Genomic DNA, 22,606 nt, shown 5'->3' with positions numbered 1-22,606 from the left:
CATGTTCTACAGTTTCCTCTACCCCACAGTAATCACATTTTCCGGTACTATGTTTCCGTATCATGAATAACGTATTATTCAAGCCAGTATGTCCAAATCTCAGTCTGGATATGATCACCTCCTCCCTCCTAGTCCGTCCTGCATTTCTCATTCCTCCCACCCTCCTTTGAATCTTACAGGGAGTGCAGAATTATTAGGCAAGTTGTATTTTTGAGGAATAATTTTATTATTGAACAACAACCATGTTCTCAATGAACCCAAAAAACTCATTAATATCAAAGCTGAATGTTTTTGGAAGTAGTTTTTAGTTTGTTTTTAGTTTTAGCTATTTTAGGGGGATATCTGTGTGTGCAGGTGACTATTACTGTGCATAATTATTAGGCAACTTAACAAAAAACAAATATATACCCATTTCAATTATTTATTTTTACCAGTGACACCAATATAACATCTCCACATACACAAATATACATTTCTGACATTCAAAAACAAAACAAAAACAAATCAGCGACCAATATAGCCACCTTTCTTTGCAAGGACACTCAAAAGCCTGCCATCCATGGATTCTGTCAGTGTTTTGATCTGTTCACCATCAACATTGCGTGCAGCAGCAACCACAGCCTCCCAGACACTGTTCAGAGAGGTGTACTGTTGTCCCTCCTTGTAAATCTCACATTTGATGATGGACCACAGGTTCTCAATGGGGTTCAGATCAGGTGAACAAGGAGGCCATGTCATTAGTTTTTCTTCTTTTATACCCTTTCTTGCCAGCCACGCTGTGGAGTACTTGGACGCGTGTGATGGAGCATTGTCCTGCATGAAAATCATGTTTTTCTTGAAGGATGCAGACTTCTTCCTGTACCTCTGCTTGAAGAAGGTGTCTTCCAGAAACTGGCAGTAGGACTGGGAGTTGAGCTTGACTCCATCCTCAACCCGAAAAGGCCCCACAAGCTCATCTTTGATGATACCAGCCCAAACCAGTACTCCACCTCCACCTTGCTGGTGTCTGAGTCGGACTGGAGCTCTCTGCCCTTTACCAATCCAGCCACGGGCCCATCCATCTGGCCCATCAAGACTCACTCTCATTTCATCAGTCCATAAAACCTTAGAAAAACCAGTCTTGAGATATTTCTTGGCCCAGTCTTGACGTTTCAGCTTGTGTGTCTTGTTCAGTGGTGGTCGTCTTTCAGCCTTTCTTACCTTGGCCATGTCTCTGAGTATTGCACACCTTGTGCTTTTGGGCACTCCAGTGATGCTGCAGCTCTGAAATATGGCCAAACTGGTGGCAAGTGGCATCTTGGCAGCTGCACGCTTGACTTTTCTCAGTTCATGGGCAGTTATTTTGCGCCTTGGTTTTTCCGCACGCTTCTTGCGACCCTGTTGACTATTTTGAATGAAACGCTTGATTGTTCGATGATCACGCTTCAGAAGCGTTGCAATTTTGAGACTGCTGCATCCCTCTGCAAGATATCTCACTATTTTTGACTTTTCTGAGCCTGGCAAGTCCTTCTTTTGACCCATTTTGCCAAAGGAAAGGACGTTGCCTAATAATTATGCCTATAGTTTCCAAATAGTAGGTCAATCTTTCAGTTACCATACGCTCCATCACTTTACAAATGTGCGATGTTAACGCTATAGGTCTAAAATTTCCTGGATTTGTGACATCCTTTCCAGGTTTCCGTACCACCACAGCTTCCTTCCAGCTTTGCGGCAGTTTCCCACCCTCCCAAACTCTGTTATACAACCCTAAAGTTCTTTAGCTGACTCACTGAGTTGGTTCAACATGGTATAGCATACCTGATCTTTTCCCGGCGCTGATAATTTAGATTTCTGTAGTACCCGATGTAGTTCTGGCTTTGTAAAAAGGATATTTAATGAATCATCTGCATCCCCTACCAGGTCCATTAAGCCTCTATTCTCTGCAATAGTCATGTCTCTGCCTCGTCGCCCTTCCTCACTAACATTGCCTGAACTGTGGACTTTAACAAAAGTTTTAGCCAACACATTTGCTTTTTCCTCATCTGTTACAGCTTTGACGTCTCCATCCCTCAGGATTGGATAATCACACTCCCTTTTCATACCATTCATCCTTCTAATCATCGACCAAATGTTCTGTATTCTCGTCTCCCTCCCCACTGAATTACAAAACCCCCTCCAAAAGTCCCTCTTTGCACTTTTAGTGGTTCTTTTTACCTTCCTCTTTCTCTCTCTCCCCCTCCTGCTCTGTTCCTGTGCAAGTCTAACTACCGCCCCTCCCTCCTCTTCCCAGCGCAAAGCACAAGGCTCGCGTGAGGAGTGAAGCGGAAAAAGAGTGCGAGAGAAAAAAAAAAAAAAAAAAACCACGGCTCGCGATCCATTTAACCCTAGTCATAAAGCGTATATTTATTTTCTTACTGTTCTTATATATATTGATATACTGGACTGTATGTAGCGGAGATGACAATAAAGTTTACTTTGACTTCAGCGAGGAAGCGCACCAAGGGTTCTCACGCTCACTTTTCGCGTACAGAATTTCGAAAAAAACATCGGTGCAAATTATAAATCTGTATCATAATGTCCGGTGTTTTCATGTTTGCTGTTTTGTTTTTATTTTATTTTATTTCGCGAGCTCCAGCCAGCCAGAGAATCACCCGCCGCCCCGCCCTCTCCTCCCTGTGCCACAAGCAGCAGGCGCACCTCGCAAACGGTGTGCCCTTACTCCCAGCAAATGGGCGATAGTAAGCCGATCGGTGCCTATGCCTATCCCAATATGCGCTGGCATGACGTCGGGGCAGCATGAGTACGAGTAAATTATTATTATTATTTTTTTGCCGATGCCCGTGATGCCACCCCGGGCAACCGCCCGTATCAAAAACTGGTTGTAGATACAACTTTTCTTTTTTGACCCCTAAAAAAATGCTGGTCTGCACTGGTTTAATTTTTCCTGAATCTCTTCTGAAAACTCCATGTTTTTGCCTCAAAATTATATTCGCCTGACAAGGATCAGGGTCATACATTTGTACCACAAGGTGGCAGAAGTGCTGTTTAATGACTCATTTGCTGTTCTGCAGAGGCTGCTTTCAGATACCCCTAGAAGATTTCCACTTTTAAAGTTTTAAACTCACGGATATGTAAATGCTATACGACAAATTTTTAACAGAATATAATAAAACAGGACTACTTGCTAGGTACACTAAGCTGTTAATGCACATTTCCCAGCTCTAAATAAATCTCACCAAGTCAAGCAACTTAAAGTTTCTGGGGATTTTGTTAATCATTGCAACATTTCTAAGCCTACAGAGAGAACCACAGTTCCCTTTAGGTTGACTTTACACATCATTTATGTGCACGAAGATAATACATTTTCCATGACACATGTCAAAAACACATCAAACAAGAGCTATTAAATGTACCCATTCTTTAAATTATTTATTTAGTGATATTGCACTTGGTACATTTGCCATTTTTTGTGGTATTGCCAGCCTGAATAAAGTAATTGACATGCAGTGGAGATTTTAAAACACTGTGCTTGAAATGAGTATCGCTATGTTACCATGACCTCTTAATCTGAAAGGCTTCTCCCAGACATGCACATTATTTTGTTGTTTGTGGTTTCCTGAATGCACTTGAAAGCTGCGGTGAATGACCTAAAGTTCACAACCATCAAACCCTCAAATGTGCAACCATGCATATCCAATTGCCAGCCATTATTATATAAATAATATAAATCACTAAAGTTGTCCATCATTCATGACTGAAGAGGGAAATTTATACACAAAAAAGAAGAATTTTGTGTGTTCCACATAGTTAAAATATGAGTTAGAGGACTTCAACAGCATCTATAAACATGTCTTAAATTTACTACCTACACTTGCACAGCAATGCCTTGACTGTTCATTAGTTTTTGATTAGAAGTTGGACTTTTTGCAACTACCAGACTCAGCAACCTGTGTTTATCCCTTTATTCAATTTAATCTCAGAGAAATGTACTGATAGTAAGGTCCTCATGAATAAGAATGTAAGTAAATATAAATATAAGTTGGAACAACTTCATTTTTTTTATAAGTGTGACACTGCGTGTCTGGCCCGGCACACACACGTCAGTGTTGCAGGGCAAGTGAACCTTTTATTTTCCTTTTCAGTGAACAAACTTGCAGCCTTTTCAGCCGTTGCGGCTGCTCTGGCTCAGGTCTCTCGTCTTCTGTGGTCCCAGCTGGCTACTAAAACAGGGAAAGCATGATTGGATGATTGAGCCCACCTGCCCTGCCAGCATCCCTGGCACTGCCCCCAAACCCACTGCAGCACCCCTCCTCTGCAGCTGAACAGCAGACCACACCCTGCCACATTAAGTTTAAAGGCATTCATTTTCTTCTTCTTCTTCCTTCTCCAACACGTTCTCACTCCCAACTCGTCAAACGTGTGACGCATGGTCAGGCTCCCTCTGCTTCACTTATGGACGCGCAGGGTACCCCCCTCGCGTCGGGAATTGACGTGAAGGGTCCTCCGATTGAAGAGATTGCCGCGGAAGTGCCTGTTGTCGGTATATTTAGACATTTTCCATCCATCCATCCATCCATCCATCCAGGCCCTGCGACAGACTGGCGACCTGTCCAGGGTGTACCCCGCCTCTCGCCCTATGACAGCTGGGATAGGCTCCAGCGCCCCCCGCGACCCTGAAAAGGATAAGCGGAAGCGAATGGATATTTAGACATTTTCCAAATCACATTGTAGTGACGTATACAGAACACAATAAACTATATAATGTAAACAACTACCTGAAAAACAGGTAGAACGATACTTTTGTATCGTTTATTTCATTTATGGAGGGAGTGATGTATGCTGGGTAATGGCCAACATAGCTACTGGGTCACTATTCACCCGCTTCGGCTGTTATCAGTCCATACAATGGGCGTTATAAGCACAAACCAGTCCCATAGATATGGGCCATCTCCTGCTAGATTGTTCAGAAGGTTGTTCTCATCCATCCAGATGGAGGATCACTAACAGGAGCGTGGAAGACTCCAGAATCCACTCTGGCTGGAATCCGGTGGATATGCAGTGTGTACAGGTAAGACCATTTAAACGGACAGCATTTAAAAGTCAGCGAGTGTCAGTAATGTTAATGTGGTTATGTTAGTAATACACCGAGTGCTAATATAACAGCTTTAAGATGCATTTGTAGATGTTATTACGTGTTTTACCGTCTTTATGGTGCTAGCTTAAAGTTACGGTGTAAACGTTAGCTTATATTGGAGTAAAGCTGTTACTGTTTAAACGATGCTAGCACAGAAATATTAGCTTCTGTCATGACTGATGAAGTTACTAGTTAATAAAGTTTTCAGTAAAGTGTTTAATCGCAGCCACAGATTGACAGCAAATATCTCGATTAGCTTCAGTGCATCCATAATAAATATGTGCAAGTTTCAGTGCTTCGTTTAAACTGTATGATACTTATACTGACCCAGGGTCAGTGTAAAATACAATCCTAGCTGTGTGAACAAAGCCACTGTAAATTTAATCCTGCATGACAAACCTCAGGATGCAGGTTATTGTTACTCTTTCCTGCTGGCACACCTGTCACACCTGAGAGTCAGCTAGAAACTTACAGTGTCGTGGACATCATGCAAAGACTGCCAGACTCTGTAATACTGCAAATGATCAGTGACTCAGGTTATCACTAAACTTTTAACGGCACCTCTGTGTCTCTGTGTGCTGAACATTTAGGATTGAGTCAGGCTGCATCAGCTGAAGCTGTTATTTGTATATATCAGTATTTTTTATTCAGGTGTGGGGAAAATACGTAAGACTGCAGTGAAGCGATGCACCAGATTAATCCCTGGCCAAAGGTATCGTACTTAAATCAGACTACTGATCCAGCCACATCAGCCTTTTGTGAGGTCTGTTTAAAGTTGACTAAAAGTGAACTGCAGGTTCCTGAGAGGTGGACTGTGAGCACAGAAACACATGTTCATACATACAGCTGCAGCAAACTTACATTAATTTTAAATAGATTTGTCTCTGTGTTAGTCCTCTGACAGACTGGTGACCTGTCCAGATGTGTCCTACCTATGACTACTGGGACAGGCTCTAGCCTTTTTAATAGAAATTTTCTGTTATTCTCATTTAAAGTATTTAAGTGCTTATGCATATGCTTAGTTGTGACACTGTTATGGACTGTTCAGTGAAAGTTTCTAAAACTAGATGAACTTACTTCAGCGTCAGCAGTTTGAGAGAACAACTCCCTTTACGGGTGCTGATAAGGCCAAGGGCACAAAACAGCATAACCATTGATCTGTTGAAGTGTGGTAGGATCAGTTTGTAACTTCCTCCCTCTTCCTTGGAATGCATAAAGGAGGAGGAGCACAACTTCTGTGGCAGCACTGACATGACTGAACTGTGATGTTTGATGTGTGTTGGCGCAGTAACAAATAGCTTGATCACAGCTCTTTCTGTGTTGCAGACTTTATTTAAAAAATTCCACGACACCTCCCCCCCTCCCACTGTGAACCTGAATTGAATATTCAGAAGACATTTGTTTAAATAGTTCTACAAATCTGAGCCATAAAGATTGCTGGACTGCATGATGGCCTTACCCCTGAGCAGTCATCCTGTTAAAGGAGGAACCACTTAGAAGCTGTTTTCAAAGTAGCTGAGCAGATTTCATCTCAAGTAAGCGATTAACTGTTTGTTCGTTTGTTCTGCCACTTAAAGAGCATTTAAGGACGTCTTTTGAGTGTCCAGTTGAATTAATTCTACTGGCTCTCATGGTCATTTGTTATTATAGACATATTTTTCATGTTCATCCAGCTATTTAATCGGAAGGTTGCTGGTTCGAGCCCCGGCTTGGACAGTCTCGGTCGTTGTGTCCTTGGGCAAGACACTTCACCCGTTGCCTACTGGTGGTGGTCAGAGGGCCCGGTGGCGCCAGTGTCCGGCAGCCTCGCCTCTGTCAGTGCGCCCCAGGGTGGCTGTGGCTACATTGTAGCTTGCCATCACCAGTGTGTGAATGTGTGTGTGAATGGGTGGATGACAGGTTGTGTAAAGCGCTTTGGGGTCCTTAGGGACTAGAAAAGTGCTATACAAATACAGGCCATTTACCATTTAGTAAATTCTATCTATTTAGTAATATCCGTCAGCTATAAAATGTAATATAAATATAAAAATATCTAAATATCTCCTGCCCTTTATATTTTAATGATGTAAGTCTGTTATCGTGTTACATTAACATTCCTCACATATCAATGAGATGCTGTACAGTACAATCCTACTGACGCAGCAGAGGGATAACGACGGCTATTCAACATCGTTACACGACACATTCGAGCTGCATGACACAGACAAAGTGACTAAATCATCTTTTTTGTGGTTTATTGACTTCAAACCAGCAGACCAAGCCGATTGCAGAAGATGTCAGAGAAGAACTTCAGGCCGTGGACTGAAAAGGTTTTTTTTTTTTTCTTGTTATCAAAAGACATTTGGAGTGGCAGCTTCTACAACTGGTTGTGCTAAAGTAAAGCTTACAGTCTAAGAAATCACAGTGTTGATATTCAGCACAAAGAGAAAAGCTCACTTGTTTGAATTTATTTACAATCATAGTTTTATAAATTCTGACTGTAAACAGCTTTTACAGCTTTGATATTGTTTGGCACTCGATATCAGGTGATAGGGTTTAATTTAAAGGTTTCTGTGTCCCAATGAGCCATTTACACTGACCAGTGTCAGTTTAACTGTAACACATTCATTATTTAGATTCAACAAAGAAATAACTGAATGTAAGCTTCAGCGAAGTGGCGTTCATGGTCTCAGTGAACAGTCATGGTCACACACTGCATGTGGTTTTAAAGCAACATGTCTGTTCACTACAACGATCGAGATGTGTAATATTAGTGCAGCTACGGTTTGTTCTTGAACATCAGTTCTGTTTTCTACTTTGATCACTTAGACCAAAAAAGTGTTGTTTTCAGATTCTTTCTTTTACATCTATAAACCACCTGTTCATTTTTTTTATTACAATTAGTTTCACATGAATGTTAGTGTTTCCTTTATGATCTTTTAATGCTTACACTACACTGTACACATTAGAGACATTTCTGTTACCTGTTTCTGTTGACTCAGAGTTGTGAAATGTTCTTTTATTTGATACACAATATGAAGTTCATAATTTTCTTACAAATAAAACTCTAATGACAAACATGAACAGCTGTGCTTATTTCTGAGACATGAGTTTTCGAATGTGTTGATATTTAGACAGTGTGCATCTGTCTGCTGAAACTGTAATGGTGAACCTGAGGTGATGGTCAACAGAAGGCTAATATATATCAATATAAAACAATATTGAAGTAATGTCTTTACCCCCTGCAGCGTGTGGACGTGGTGCACACAATCACCTTATTCACTGTAGTAAACATGCACCGCTAGCTCAAGTGACTGACTGTCTCCATGGTTACATCGTATATTATTAGCTATGTAAACAGCTTCCATAGATACCGCCATAGCTCTCTGCAGCTGTAACACTTTCACACTTTGCAAATCATTTCACGATTTTGATAGTTATGAAGACAGAATATGTTTTTAAGGTCATGCTAGGCGGTTGCTATGGTGGTTGCTGTGGACTTGGCTGGACCGCGTCCGATTCCTGTTATTAGCTGTCCGCCGTAGGAAGGCTGCGTTCCATTTACAAGTAGTGACAGTCTGCCGCAACTCGAACTCAAACCCCGCTTTGTTCTTTAATTATAGGCCTTTTATAGCCGTTCATGACACGCACACACATAAAGCACTTTGCCTCACCATGAGAATGCAAGTTTACCTAACCTAACCTTTAAAATATCTGATATAGTATAGAAAAATGAAGCAACCAGAGATTTAATGATGAAGACTCTGGGTTCTGTAGTTCACGTTTTACAGTCCTGAATGACTCTTTTCATATGATTTATTGAAGAGGACTTTAGAATGCACTTTACATTTAGACTGTTGCTGTTTCATTTTTTGCATTGTTGCCGTGTTATGTCATGAATAAGGTTCACCTGCTGGGGGTTTGATGGATCAGCTGGACAATACAGTCAAAGACAGACTTCATTCATCATATGCAAGAATCCTAGTTGGATTTTTGTTGTCACTCATGTTTTTGAACCAAATATTGAAAACAAATCTGACAGACTGGATACCTGGTCAGGTGTACATTACCTTGTACTCAAGCATCCCAGGACAGAGCCCTGCCCCACCATGAGCCTGGGTGGATGTGTGGTTATAATATAAAAGGACCAATACTGAATATGAATATTTCATGAAAATTGAATTATAATACAAATTAGTAAAAAGGGTTTCTCTGCGCCCTTATCTACCCCATACTCAAAGAGCTGCGGGCAGAGAGGGTGACAGGAGAGGATGGCACTGAAGAGAAGATGCTCGGTTTCTGGAGTCTCCTGGTCCTGTCAGTATTAGTAGGATACATCTGCTGTGTCTTCTCGTGGATGCTCACCTACCTTGACTCGTTCCAGCCTGGTATGGATTTCCCAACACTGCGGACAGTGGCCCACGTCAGAGACGTTTAATATTTATTACATATGTCTGAATTGCTAACCCTAACCCTAGCTCAACAGACCACAATGCCCTGGACTGTCAGTATTATTACATGCTGTGAACATAAGTAGCTTTGATCACAGTTTATGTTGTAAAAGAGAAGGAATATTGAAAAAAAGATCAACATTGTGATATTATTTCTTCCAAACTGACCAGAAACATGCTTGTCATACTCTCACAGCAAAGGATCAAATTCACTGTGCATGACGGCTCAGGCCAATGATGTCTGTTAGATTGTCAGTTGTTTAGTGCTTCTGTACAGTTAGGGTCACCGTCTCTATTTCAGAATAATTAATATGCGGAAAACACTAAAAGTTGATTGTCTTCCAATATTCTAGCATAATTAAAAAACTTTGACTTTGTAAGTACATATTATTAGTCCTAATGCCAGTATGATTCTTCATAACTCCTGCTTTGAAATACTGAACTTTAAAATTTACCTGATGAAAGATCATTTACAGTGGCACTCTGTCAGGATCATTCTGACTGTAAGATCACTGTATTAATCTGAATCCTTCCGAAATGTGCTGTGAATGAATGCTGATGCAACTCACTGTGGGAAAGCTGTTAATAAAATGAATCTGTGACACATGCAACACATTCACAGAGGAAGAGGACACAAAGGGAGGACACGCAGAGGCTGTGTTAAAGTCAGAAATCCAAATCTTTATTAACTCATTCACTGCCATTGACGTCTATAGACGTCAATTACGTTTTTCAATGGGAGGGGCTAGAATACAACCTCGGGCAGCTTGTCAGTGAACATCAGACTGCTTGAAATGTATTTTTCACAAAAAGCTTGTTTTCTCCCTTTTTGTGGTCAAAACAGGCATTTTTGGTGGAACCCACCTCTCTTCTACAGCTGATTACTAAAGAATGGAAAATGGTAGAAACAAGCTTTTTTTTTTTGGATGGAAGAAGAGAGTCTGTTCTTCATTTTGGTAGGTTCAGCGTTTATATGATCATAACACACAGTTTTCTGTGGCTCTTCAAAAATGAGTAAAAATGCTCAAAAACCCTGGCAGTGAATGAGTTAAAAAACAGGCGGCGGTAGCGAACAGGAAGACAAGCAGTCCATCAAACAGTCCACAGGGTCAAACATACAGAGAATTCAAACAGCAGTAAAAAATAACTGGACACTGAAAAACTTAAAGCAATGTGTGACGCAATAAAAGGAAGCAGCGCAGTATATTCACTGAATTATCATCAATTACAAAAGAGAAAAACGACGATTTCTAAGGATTATTTTCTTAAATGCAGTTAGAGTGTGGCTGGTAAAGATGGAAACATACAGAATGTAAACTGTGTGAGTTTGGTGAACTTTGTTAGTAACAAATGAGGTAAAAAAAAACAACCCCAAAACAGACAAAACACAGAAAGAGGCTCTCAGTATTCATTAATAATTAGAAAGAAACATTCTGGTCGTGGATTTTTACAGTCTTAGTTCCGCTCGCTGTCATCATTATAATCATCATAATCAATGGGTCCTGAGGTGGGTGGGGCTGTCTCTGGTGATGTCACCATGAAGGAACAGCATCTGGCACGTGTTGGTGAAACATCTCAGTACACTGGTGTAGTTTCCTCTCCAGCTGTTTGACATGTGACACTTGAACATTAAGGGGAAGGAGAAGAAACAGTGTTAGGTCAGGTGACCACATGGTTTCTAAAGTAACTGACAGGAAGTAACCAGGCCGTTAGAAATGGATGGCATGTGTTTAGAGTTACTGGAGTTGGGTAACTCTACTTACCAAAAGCAGAAGCACACAGATGAAGGATCAGATGCTGAATGTTGCAGGAACATGCTCATGTGCGGTGGTCATTCAGTGCTGCTCCGGCAGGTTAGACAGTCCAAGACTGATATCCTGCCCATCTGAGAGTTTGAAAACACACATGCAAAGATTTATTTTGTATTACAGTCAAAGTTGGATGTTCATTTTTGTCCTTTAAAAATGTTTGTGTATTTGAAAGCACTAACATTTAAGGATGACTTGGATCGTCTCCTTTAAAGGGGAGACAAGTGTATCCACTGATCCACGTCACTTTACCTGGATGATGACTCCTCTCCCCCTCACTCAGAAACACTCCTAATATAACCAAGCAAATAAATAATATTGAAGATTTACTTATATCATTACAAAAACATCAAAAACATCTCCCTTTGATTCTATTTCTCCATTCCTGCTGAACATCAGGCAACAAATATCTCAATAAATCACAGTAAAATGTAAAGCACATGTTTTCTCTGCTTTGTCTAACCTCTGCAGAGCCTCTGCCAAGAAAAACATATCTGTAAGCATAAAACAAATATACATTTCATAACACGTCACTGGACAAACCTCGGTCAGTTGATTTCCTCTGTGCAGTGCAGACGAACATCAGTCAGCAAGTCAAGGTGGTGAGATGGACTGGTGTCCTTTGTGACTCTGCTGGTTCTTCTGAGGAAACACCACCGTCTCTCCACACCGTCACCATCTGTGAGCACAAACTGCTGCTCTGCTAGCATGTAGGAAATCACATATCACACACACAGGGGTGAAGAAACATTAGAGCTCAACTTTGGATACTTTAGATCTAAACAGATCAAAGTAGCTCTTAGTTTCAGCAATCAGTGAACAGACAAACAATGATACCAAACTGATTCTGTATGAATACAATATGGTATTTTCAATACAGGTGTCAAATTAATTTATTAAAACTAATACAGATATATGTATATATATTTTTTTAATAAATTAGTTTGCTAAATTATAAGAATATATATATATATATATATATATATATATATATATATATATATATATATATATTCATTTAACAATTCCAACTGAAAGAAATTAAATATTGAACAAAAATATATTGTCACATTCTGAGCATGCTCAGCACGCTGACAAACTTGAAGCTGCTACAGATTTTAAGAAGTGATAATTATAGGGAAAAAACTTCTCTTTTTCATCCGTTTAATCAAACATTTGATGCCTCAGCTGTCTCAGTCTATAGCGTTCTGCAACTACAACTAAGCTGAAGCTTGGATTTGGCTGCAGGTGCCCCTGTACATCCTTCTCAACATGTGGGTACCATTTAATCCCACTTCTTCCTGAGCTTTGCTTCGTCACAAGACCAAAGGTGGCATCCCGTGTCACGGTCATATCATCATCCAGAAGAAACATTTGAAGAAACATCATGGAGAAGAAACATTTACGCGCCTCCTGGTTTTGTTTTCTGATCCTGCGAAAAGACTGAGGACAACAAAGCCCAGAGAACACGAGATGCACAACATCCAACATTCAGACTCAACAGCCTCCATAAATGAAAAGCACCAGGTTGGTTCAGTTATAGTAGATATAAGCATACTTCACATTACTGGGTATGAATAATAATGAGGAGGCAAACTTTGAAGATGCAGAGCATGATGTCCCATCATCAGACTGTAAACAAACATCCACCAGGCTTCTTTGCTGGCAAAATTGATGATTCTCCTATCAGGGATCAGTAGAGTGTATTAACCTGTGGTATAAGCAGCAGTCACTGAAATATTACTGTTTCAGATAAGAAATCTAGGACATAAAAGCCAGGGTGGGAGGGATCTCTGCAAACTGACTTACCTCTGCAAGTGTGAAGCTCAACAAAAATCTGACTCTCCAGTCACAGACAAACAAAAAACTCCAGCTGGGAGATAGAAAACGCTGTCTGGGTCTTGCTGGATATTGCTGGTCAGGGTCCACACATTAGCAGAGTGCTTCTTGGTCCCACTGACCCATGTGGACAGTGACTGTGAAGAACTGTTCTGGAAAACAGAAAAGAGAATTAAAATAACAAAAAGCCAAACAGGACCATGCGTCACACGTTTGACGAGTTGGGAGTGAGAACGTGTTGCCTTCTCGCTTTAGCGCTTGCTAACGCAGAGAGTTTGCCCCTAGCTCTCCTTATCCCTAGCATCTTTCTCTGTCTCACAGATCTTCTGCATATCTTTCTTCACTACATTCATGAACCTGCTCTGTGGTCTTCCTCTTTTCCTTCTGCCCAGCAACTCCATTTTTAACATCAGTTGTCCAGTATATCCAATATTTGTCTTCCATACATGTCAAAACTAGGGCTGGGCGATATGACCCAAAATTCATATCTCGATATTTTTTAGCTGGATGGCGATATAAGATATATATCTCGATTTTTTTTTTAAAGCCATAAGTTAAGAACAAAAAGAGAGTTCTTAGTCACACTGTGTCCCAGATGTCACACGGGCACTTTTATTTACATACAGCGTAGATGTACATGAAGAAATTACTCAAAAATAAATTATCAGCATTTATTAAATAATCATGGTCCATAAATAAAAGAAAACAATGTTGTTTTTGTGCATAACAAAAAGCTCACAATTGTGCAGTGAAAATGTAAACTAATAGACGCTGAGCATAATAACAAAGAGACAGATTTCACAGCTGCACCACGTCTCTGAACAGGTGCCATTTGTGGTCCTTATACACACACAGTACTATCACTCCGCGAGGCTCCTCCCCGGTAGCCGTAATCCTCCGACAATCCATCAAGCGGTGCAGCTCCGTAGCTTAGCAAAGTCATATTAAAACATTTTTTGACAGATTGCTGAGCGCTGTGTACCACATAATATCGGTTCGCGGTCAGTAAGCACAACCAGAATTCATACGTAAGGCGCACTGTCGATTTTTGAGAAAATGAAAGGATTTTAGGCCGTGCAGCCCCTCCTGGCTGCATGTCGTTAGCGCGGTTAGCTCGCTAACACGTTGACACCGTCCAGCCCCACGCACGGTAACTCGCTAACGGAGATTTTCCGCTTTCATCTTGTCATTGCCTGCAGGTGAAGCTATGGGGGAGGCGGAGTTGTGTTCAGTGAAGGAGAGGCGAGGCCGAGTAACGTTGCGTAGAGACAAAAGTGGACGAAAGAGAGGCAAACCTGTGGCTCCACAAGTATAATCATAACGTAACATAGACTATATCGATATAAACGATATTGTCACATCTTATATCTCGTATGAAAATATATCGATATTTTTAAAAAACTCGATATATCGCCCAGCCCTAGTCAAAACCATTTCAGCCTGGCCTCTTTAACTTTGTCTCCAAACCACTCAACCTCAGCTACTTGTATACTTGTTTTGAACTCTTAACCAAATGTGACTGAAAAAGAAACAATGCATCATGGGAATGCCCCAGCAGATTAGAGGTATTGCAATGTATCTAAGGAATTACTTAAGGTCAACTAATTCAGCCCTAACTATGCTTTATCAAAAAGCATATAATTACTCCAACAGGGTAACAGGATTTGGTGGAAGCAATGTGATGGTGTGGGGTGGCTTCTCCCTCCATTGAAAAACAAAGCTGCAACCAGTGGCCAAATCTCCACAGTCTGGGACCAAACTCCATCCCCTAACAATTTTTGCCCCCAGAGAGTGGGTTTATCAGAGAGATTTATCAGACTATCTCCAGAATTTGGGAGGAAGAGGCTTGCCTCCAGTCCTGTCCTTAACCACAATGAACACATGTGAGATCACCTTGGGTTGCTGTTTGTGCCAGAGGGACCAACACAACCACACTGGCAGACTTGTAACAAATGCTGGTTGAGGAATGGGATGCCATTCCACAGCAGTGTGTGACAAAGCTGGTGACCAGTATGAGGGGGAAGGTGCAAGGCAGATTTATTTATATAGCACATTTTCATGCACAAGACAACTCAAGGTGCTTTATATAAACATTAAAAGGCATTACATTAAAAACAAAGAACATTAAACAACAGATAGCGAGAAACCATCAACGGAACACACAGTGAGTTATATACGACACAAACAGAGGTCAATGGCAAATACACCGTCATCGTAACTATTATCATTTCCACCACAATCACCACCACAACCATCATCAGCACTGCCATCATCATCATCATCGCCACCACTGTCAGTGTACATATGCATGAAAATATATTCAAAAGAGAAAAAAAAACCTGTACATATTATTTAAAAGTGATAACACAAAAAAGTTTCAAGACCTAATTTAAAGGACTTTTGAGCAGATTTTGATCAGAGTTCAGGTTTTCTGGTAGTTTGATATTATTTGACCAAATTAGTAGAGTTTAGTTCTGGACCAGAACCATTCAGCACCTGGCGGCAGTGTGACAAATACACTGGCAGCAACCTTTTAAAATGAGATGTTTGGGGCACAGGAAATCAGTGTAGAGATCTGTGAACTGAAGTAATGTGTTCCCTTTTATTGGTCTTTGTAAGGAAACATGCAGCTGTGTTCTGAATTAGTTGCAGTTGTCTTAATGATTTTTAAAAGAGACTTGAAAAAAACTCCATTATAGTAGTCAAGCCTACTGAAAACAAATGAATGAACAAAATTCTCTAAATCATTTTGGGCCATCAGTCCCCTTATTCTAGATATATTCTTTAGGTGATAAAAAGGATGATTTGTTTATTGCTTTGATATGACTTTTAAAATTTAGCTTAGATTCCAAAATATCACCAAGATTTCAGGCAGAATTTCAGCATTCTAGCAAGTGAAGGTGGGCATTGTACTTTGGACCCTCATCTGTTTTTATCCATCCATCCATCCTACTCTAAGCCCTTCCCGCATGGCCTAAGCCCTCACCCTATCTCTAACAGAGAGGACAGCCACCCTTCGGAGAAAGCTCATTTCTGCCGCTTGTATCCAAAATCTTGTTCTTTCGGTCACTACCCAAAGCTTGTGACCATAAGTGAGGGTAGGGACGCAGATCGACCAGTAAATTGAGAGCTTCACTTTTACACTCAGCCCTCACTTCACCATGACATATTGGTACAACGTCCACATCACTGCAGCCGCAGCACCAATCCATCTGTTGAACTCCCGCTCCCTTTTCCCCTCACTCGCGAACAAGTACCCGAGTGAGGGGAGAAGGTGGCCGAGATGCTTAAACTACTCCACTTGGGGCAGGAACTCGTCCCTGACTCGGAGTGAGCACGCCACCCTTTTCCAGCTGAGGACCGTGGGATCAGAATTGGAAATGCTGTATTTCATTCCCACCGCTTCACACTTGTCTGTGAACTGCTCCAGTGTGAGCTGGAGGCGGTCACTTGATGAGGCCAACAGAATCACATTATCTGCAAAAAGCAGAGATGAGATTCTGAGACCATCCAAATGGAAGCCTTTAGCCAGTTGGCTATGCCTAGAAATTCTGTCCAGAAAAATTATGAACAGAATAGGTGACAAAGGGCAGCCGTGGCAGTGTCCAACACCCACTGGAAACAAGTCTGAATTATTGCCAGCTATGGGGACCAAGCTCTTGCAATGATTTTATAAGGATTGAATGGCCTGTAGCAATAGGCCAGACACCACATACTCCTGAAGCACCTCCCACAAGACACCCAGAAGGATAAGGTCGAATGTCTTGATAGCGGATATCAAGATTTGTTTCTCCATGGAGAAACTCACTTGAGTCTTTACTGTTGTTGGATGAATGCACTCCAAAACATCTGTAATTTTGAAACTGAACTCATCTACAAGCTTGTTAACTGTTAAGTGGACAAAGTCCACAAAGTGGAGGCAAAGAGGAGATAGTGTGGGAGAATAATTCCCTTGTCATTTCATTAATATATTACTTACTGATTACCTCAATTTTGCGTCTTTGTGCACTGGAGCATTTACATGAAAAAAACACACAGTTATGGTCACGGAGAGCCACATCACTTCCTGTGATCTTAGAAATATTAAAACCCCTGGTTTTAATATTACATCCAGTCTACGCCCTGTGCGTTGGCACTGTAACATGTTGGATCAACTTATAATTAACCAGAATATTACACATGGGAAATGTCAACATGGATGTTATAATCACCAGTGATTACCAGATAATCAGATTAAGTACAAATTATGGACAATAATTCAGCAAATTCATCAAAGAATATTGTATTTAGGTGGCTTATAAAATTTAGAAAAACTGAATATAGTAACCCTGATTGCAACATATTGAAAGGAAGTATATTCTCTGTAGTACATATGTTTGCACTGGATGGAATTATTGACTAGATTGGTCAATAGGCCCTCCTTTCTTTCCCTCTCTCTCGTGAACAAAACTGAAGTCAGGAGTGACTGATTCAGTAAGAATGATTGTAATTGTATCTTTATCTAGCCAAGTCTCCATTAAAAACATGAAATTAAGTTAATGTATGATAATAAAATCATTAATTAACAATGATTTACCTGACAACTAAATTAAAAGTGTTGCAAGTGTTATGTACCTTCTTAGGTCTTTTCCTGTTACTTTTTTTTTTTTGTCCTGTTTGGATCTTTAGCCATCAGAATTGTTGTCTTAAGGCCAAGAAAGATGCCAAGCGGATTTATTTTACCAAGTGGATCATCATGGCCTTGCCTTATTGGTCCATTTGATTGACCTTTATTATAATTATGTAATTATTTTATTTTTGGTTGCTACAAACGGGACAGACATGACAGGGGGATAGGACAGGGAGAGAGAATGAAAGAAAGAGAGGGAGAGAAAGAAAACCAGAGGGGAGAAGAGACGGTGAGAAAGGGTGGAAGAAAGAAAGAAAAACAAACAAAACACCTGGATCACCTGTATGGAGAAAAAAAAAACAGAAGAGAAAGCAAACAAAAAAAGAGCAACATAATAAATACAGCACCACCCCGATAAACTAGCTAGCAGTAGATAACAGTAGATACTAAATATTAAACGATATTGTGCAGCACGCAAGATAGACAGCACACAATGTGCTTTGAGGCAGCAGCCAAGAAAGGTGTAGTCCGCGTCTGTGAACACCCGTGTGTACACCTGTGTGCATACCTGTGTGGATCAGCATGCTTGTATTCCAAAGGTTTCTCCATATAACGATCTGCTAGGGAGTGTGGGGAGCCATAGCCCTGTTCCCCAGGGCATGAAGCAGGTATGGAGGAGATCCAGGCCCCAGGTCTTTTCCTGTTACTAATCAGCATGGGATCTTTTATTTTGAGGACTGAGTTCTCCCTGTACCAGTCTGTCATCCTACTCAACCTGCAAAGATTTATTTTTAAGTATTCTACGTTTGTTTGGGATCTTCACCTGGGCCCAGGTGAAGTAGGATTTAGATGCTTCCTTGGAAGTGAGGGAGGGACAGGACATTTTAGACACGAGGGAATGGCAGTAGGGCAGGGAGTTAGTTTATTACGTGCAGTGACCAATCATTCAAAACTTTCAAAATTTTGGACAGTTTCAGTGCTGTGGCATGAACCTGTGTTTCACACAAGTCTTTATAAGCTCTGAGCAGAAAAATCTCCACAGACATGCACATCTATGCATAGTGTTAATTTTGTATTGGACCATATGATATTATTTATAATTGAGATTTCCCTCAAAACTATCTTTGATTTCTTTTAGAAATAGGCAATGAAATACGTAAGTTAACCCCGCTAAACAATCTGACAAATCACAACAGTACAGCACCTAATCACAGCAGCGATCACTCTGGAGAAACATGGCGTGGCAGGATCAATACGAGGTATCTATACAGCAACAAAATTAAATGTTCTTTGTATTGGGGACGTTAGAAAAGATACAAAATACCAAGTCATACTAAACAAACAAACTGCTACTAAACAAAAAAGCTTTCACTAGCACAATTATTATTATAATGAACTCATTTTTGTTATTACTGGTCGACCACTGCCACTGTGTGTAACATGTGGAAGATGTACAGCAAGAAGTATTCAGCTTTCTAAATGCTGTGCATGTTGTTTACTGTCCCACAAAATAAATGGATGGCCAGGTCATTACTACAGTGACCACAGAGGTTGCATGGAGCTTAGATTAGCTGGAAACTCAAGTCCTTGATTTAATTTAATGTTATTTGATTTTAGGGGCTCGTAAAGAGGATCTACATCATTTGGATAACTGTTACACTGAATCTTCGGTCTGTGTACATTCCCATAGCTACTGACTGCAGAAACTATGTCATCCTTTGCTGGTAATGTAACTGCTGATGCACTTCTGACAGAGCAGCCACACTGATAATAATACTAACAGACAGTTCTTAGAAGAAGGCCTTCTAGTAGACACAGCTATGGCTCACAACTCACCTTGTGTTTGATTATCACATCATCATTTGATATTGGTTAATGTTAGCTAACTGGAGCCTACATTTTCCTTTCATGTTGCTCTGTAACTATCCCAAATAGTGTAACAAAATGTTACCTATCAAAATGTAAAGGATTTACACTTTTTCATACTGGTATTTTAGCTTTTCAAAGTATAGAACTCAAGACCGCAGTAAAGTTTTCAAAGCAACAGTGCAGCCGCTTTTTCCTGCGGAACTCCTTTCCAAGGGGCATAACTTCCGGGGAAAACATGACCACTTTGTTTGATTTGAGCATAATTCATTGTAAGAGACTGAAAGCCCTTAAACAATATATGAAAATTGCAAGACTAAACTAAGTTTAGATGAGAAATTTAAATTAGTCATTGACAGGGGATGTTAGGTTTTGTATTGTTGATTGTCATTTATGCTTAGAAATATTTAACCATATGCTTAGAGGTGTATAATCAATTGTGTAGTGATAGGATGTGTGATCTTTAGCAGGAATGCACACCTACATCCTGGGAGCATGGGAAGAGGTCGTACCTTGTTTTATTGTTTTATGGTAGGATAAACGTGGCTATATCTGTTTTAGGCTAAGTGCCTTTTGTTTAGATGAACTGTTGGACTTCCAGACCAGCAGGTTTAGGGAAGTCATTTATGGGGTCACACTCTGACACCCCCCCCCCCCCCCCCCCACACACACACACACACACAGGCAAGGTACTTTTTGTTTGTATGTAGACGTCATATGTTAATGAACCTCTATGCATATTCATATAACCTCAATAAAAGAGCAGTGTTATGGGGGAGCAGATGAGAGTAACTGGGGTCAAGCGAAGGAACGGCGTTTGTCCAGTTCTCTCCCGTGCACGAGAAGCATGAAGAACTTTGCCTACTTCGTGTCTTGCTTGCTGTGTAAATATATTGTCTTCAACGTTCCAGCGAATAGGTTCAAGCTACAAACCTATCATTAATTGGTCCTTCGAGAGCCGGAGCCCTGCAGTCGACATTCACCAAGGGGAGAAGAGACACGCTGAAAGACTGACGTCAGCCAGGAAGTTCCTGTAGTAAAGTCCCGAGACGTGAGAATTTGTCATCGGGCCAGTGGATTAGCTGTCTGTTTTCTCTCCTTGATGAATGACGATCGGCGGGATCCGAGGCTATACTACACGCTAAGCAACACCGAGTAAGTTTAGAGTCCAACTCTATAACTGTACGTCTTCGCCGCTCAGTGGGGAGTTGTCCGTGGCCGCTTAGTGGGGCTAAAATTCGCCGTCTTAGTGGGGCGATGTACAAAGCCGCTCAGTGGGGTTTTTTTTGTACAGAAGCATTAAGTCGCAGAGTTGCGCAGTTCGAACTTTTTTGGTTCGCCGTCTTAGTGGGGAGAAATGTAGACCGCTTTGTGGGATCCGCCGCTTTGTGGGGAATTGAGAAGTTCAGCGGGGTCCAGATTGTGCTGGACAATAGGCCTATTTTGTGTTGTTGTTGTTGTGTTTGAGTGTGTTTGTGTGAGTGGGTGTGGAGCAGAACACGTGGTCTGTGACACCCGCTGTTGTTGTTATCATGGGTTCCTAAGCAACCAAGAGTGTGTCAGAGGGTGACAGACGTTTATGCTGGACTTTAAATAAAAGAGAGCGACAGCTCCTTAGCTGCGCGGGTTCACGCGGACCTGAGCCGTGCGGTTAATCGCAGGTTTATAAATGGAAGAGATTCAAATGTTAGAAGTTTTTAGAAAACACACCAGCCTTGAAGAGCGTGCGGAGAAGGCCAGTCCACATCAGCAGCACTTGAGATATGCTCTGGTGAATGGCTTTCCCCCACCCCTTGCTGACACAAAATGTTTATTCTTTAGCTTGCCCTGTTCGACAACAGCCTGTGTGCCAGACCATAGATTTAATTGAGGTGGATAATTGTTAAAAGTAATCTGCATTAAGCTTAGGGTTTCTCAAATTCAGTACAATGACATATGAGGTGAAGTGATATAGGTAAATATTTTAACTAATGATGTGCATAGAGGCACTTGACCGGTTTGAAAGACTGTCATCTTATTATGAGCCATGGTTGAGATATAGAGCACACCTGTGAAAACAACTAATATGCTGAATCCTGTATGAAACATCTAAAAGTACATGATGGAGAAGCTGAATTGAATATGAAAGTGCAAGTCTTTGCCACTGTGTGGCAAAGCAACCACTGTGTGAGGTTGCGTTGTGGTCTCTTCTGAGCTGATGAGCAAGCTACACATTATCAGATCGAGAGCTGGCTGAGAACTCCTCAAAGAGAGGGAAACAGAACTATGATAACTGTGATAACTGGAGTGTGCAGCGTTTCCGTGAGCAGTTTTCCTGCATCTTGACTCATGTGTGTAGAGTGTTCATAGCATCAGCATCATGTTTTTGTTTATTTGTTTTGTTGGGTTGAAAAATAAATAAACTTGTGATCATACCTATGGATCACCATGGCACATATCACCAGCCATATGATTTATTTATGCAGATGAAAAAGTGAGTGTGAATGTGTCTGACGTCACAGTGTTTTTGTGCGCTGTGTAAAAGTAATTGCCTCCAATTGTGAGAGTGGTGGTTCTGCAGGTCACCAGCTATTGTAAAGAGAAAAAAAAGAGTGAGAAAGAGACAAAATTTACATTGTAGATGAAAAATAATCATAGGAAAAAGGTTTTGTGTTGATCAGCCAAGAACAACTACAATCTCATTTTCTGCTTTTAAGAAAGGACTGTGCTCAAAAACAGAGAGAGATGTGTTGATTAAGCAGTTATAATAATAATGAACATGTCTTAGTTTGTCACTTTCAGGTGAAAAGCAGACCTGAATCAATTTTCCACATGCAGCGGTCGGAAGAAAGTCAAGTTCCTGGCTAACTTATTTACAGCACCATGTGTCTCTCAAACTCACAAGCAGCTCTCACTCCTCCCTGAAGACAAGGAATGCAGCTCCAAAGAGCAATAACATGGC

General features: G+C 40.9%; 1 protein-coding gene and 1 long non-coding RNA gene across 2 annotated transcripts in view; both read right to left on the bottom strand.

Annotated features, from left to right (window-relative positions):
- Positions 1–10,370: 10,370 nt before the first annotated feature.
- Positions 10,371–12,044, bottom strand: LOC146547641 (uncharacterized). The gene is made up of 4 exons (XR_014890827.1): positions 11,895–12,044; positions 11,534–11,642; positions 11,307–11,428; positions 10,371–11,164 (listed from the first exon to the last, which is right to left on the bottom strand). It is a non-coding gene; the product is annotated as an uncharacterized LOC146547641 (long non-coding RNA).
- Positions 12,045–12,879: 835 nt separating this feature from the next.
- The window catches only part of LOC146547636 (beta-1,3-galactosyltransferase 1-like), a 292,164-nt gene continuing 282,437 nt past the window's right edge, over positions 12,880–22,606 (bottom strand). Inside the window, exon 5 of the transcript XR_014890826.1 lies at positions 12,880–13,342. The gene's annotated coding sequence lies outside the window, so the exon portion shown is untranslated. The remainder of the gene's footprint in view (positions 13,343–22,606) is intronic.

The sequence above is a fragment of the Mchenga conophoros genome, linkage group LG23, assembly GCF_057382185.1.
Source record: "Mchenga conophoros isolate Kocher_MC1m ecotype Shallow Benthic linkage group LG23, M_conophoros_male_GT1.1, whole genome shotgun sequence".
In the NCBI taxonomy this organism is placed as follows: domain Eukaryota; kingdom Metazoa; phylum Chordata; class Actinopteri; order Cichliformes; family Cichlidae; genus Mchenga; species Mchenga conophoros.
This window is presented reverse-complemented; position numbering and strand designations above follow the sequence as displayed.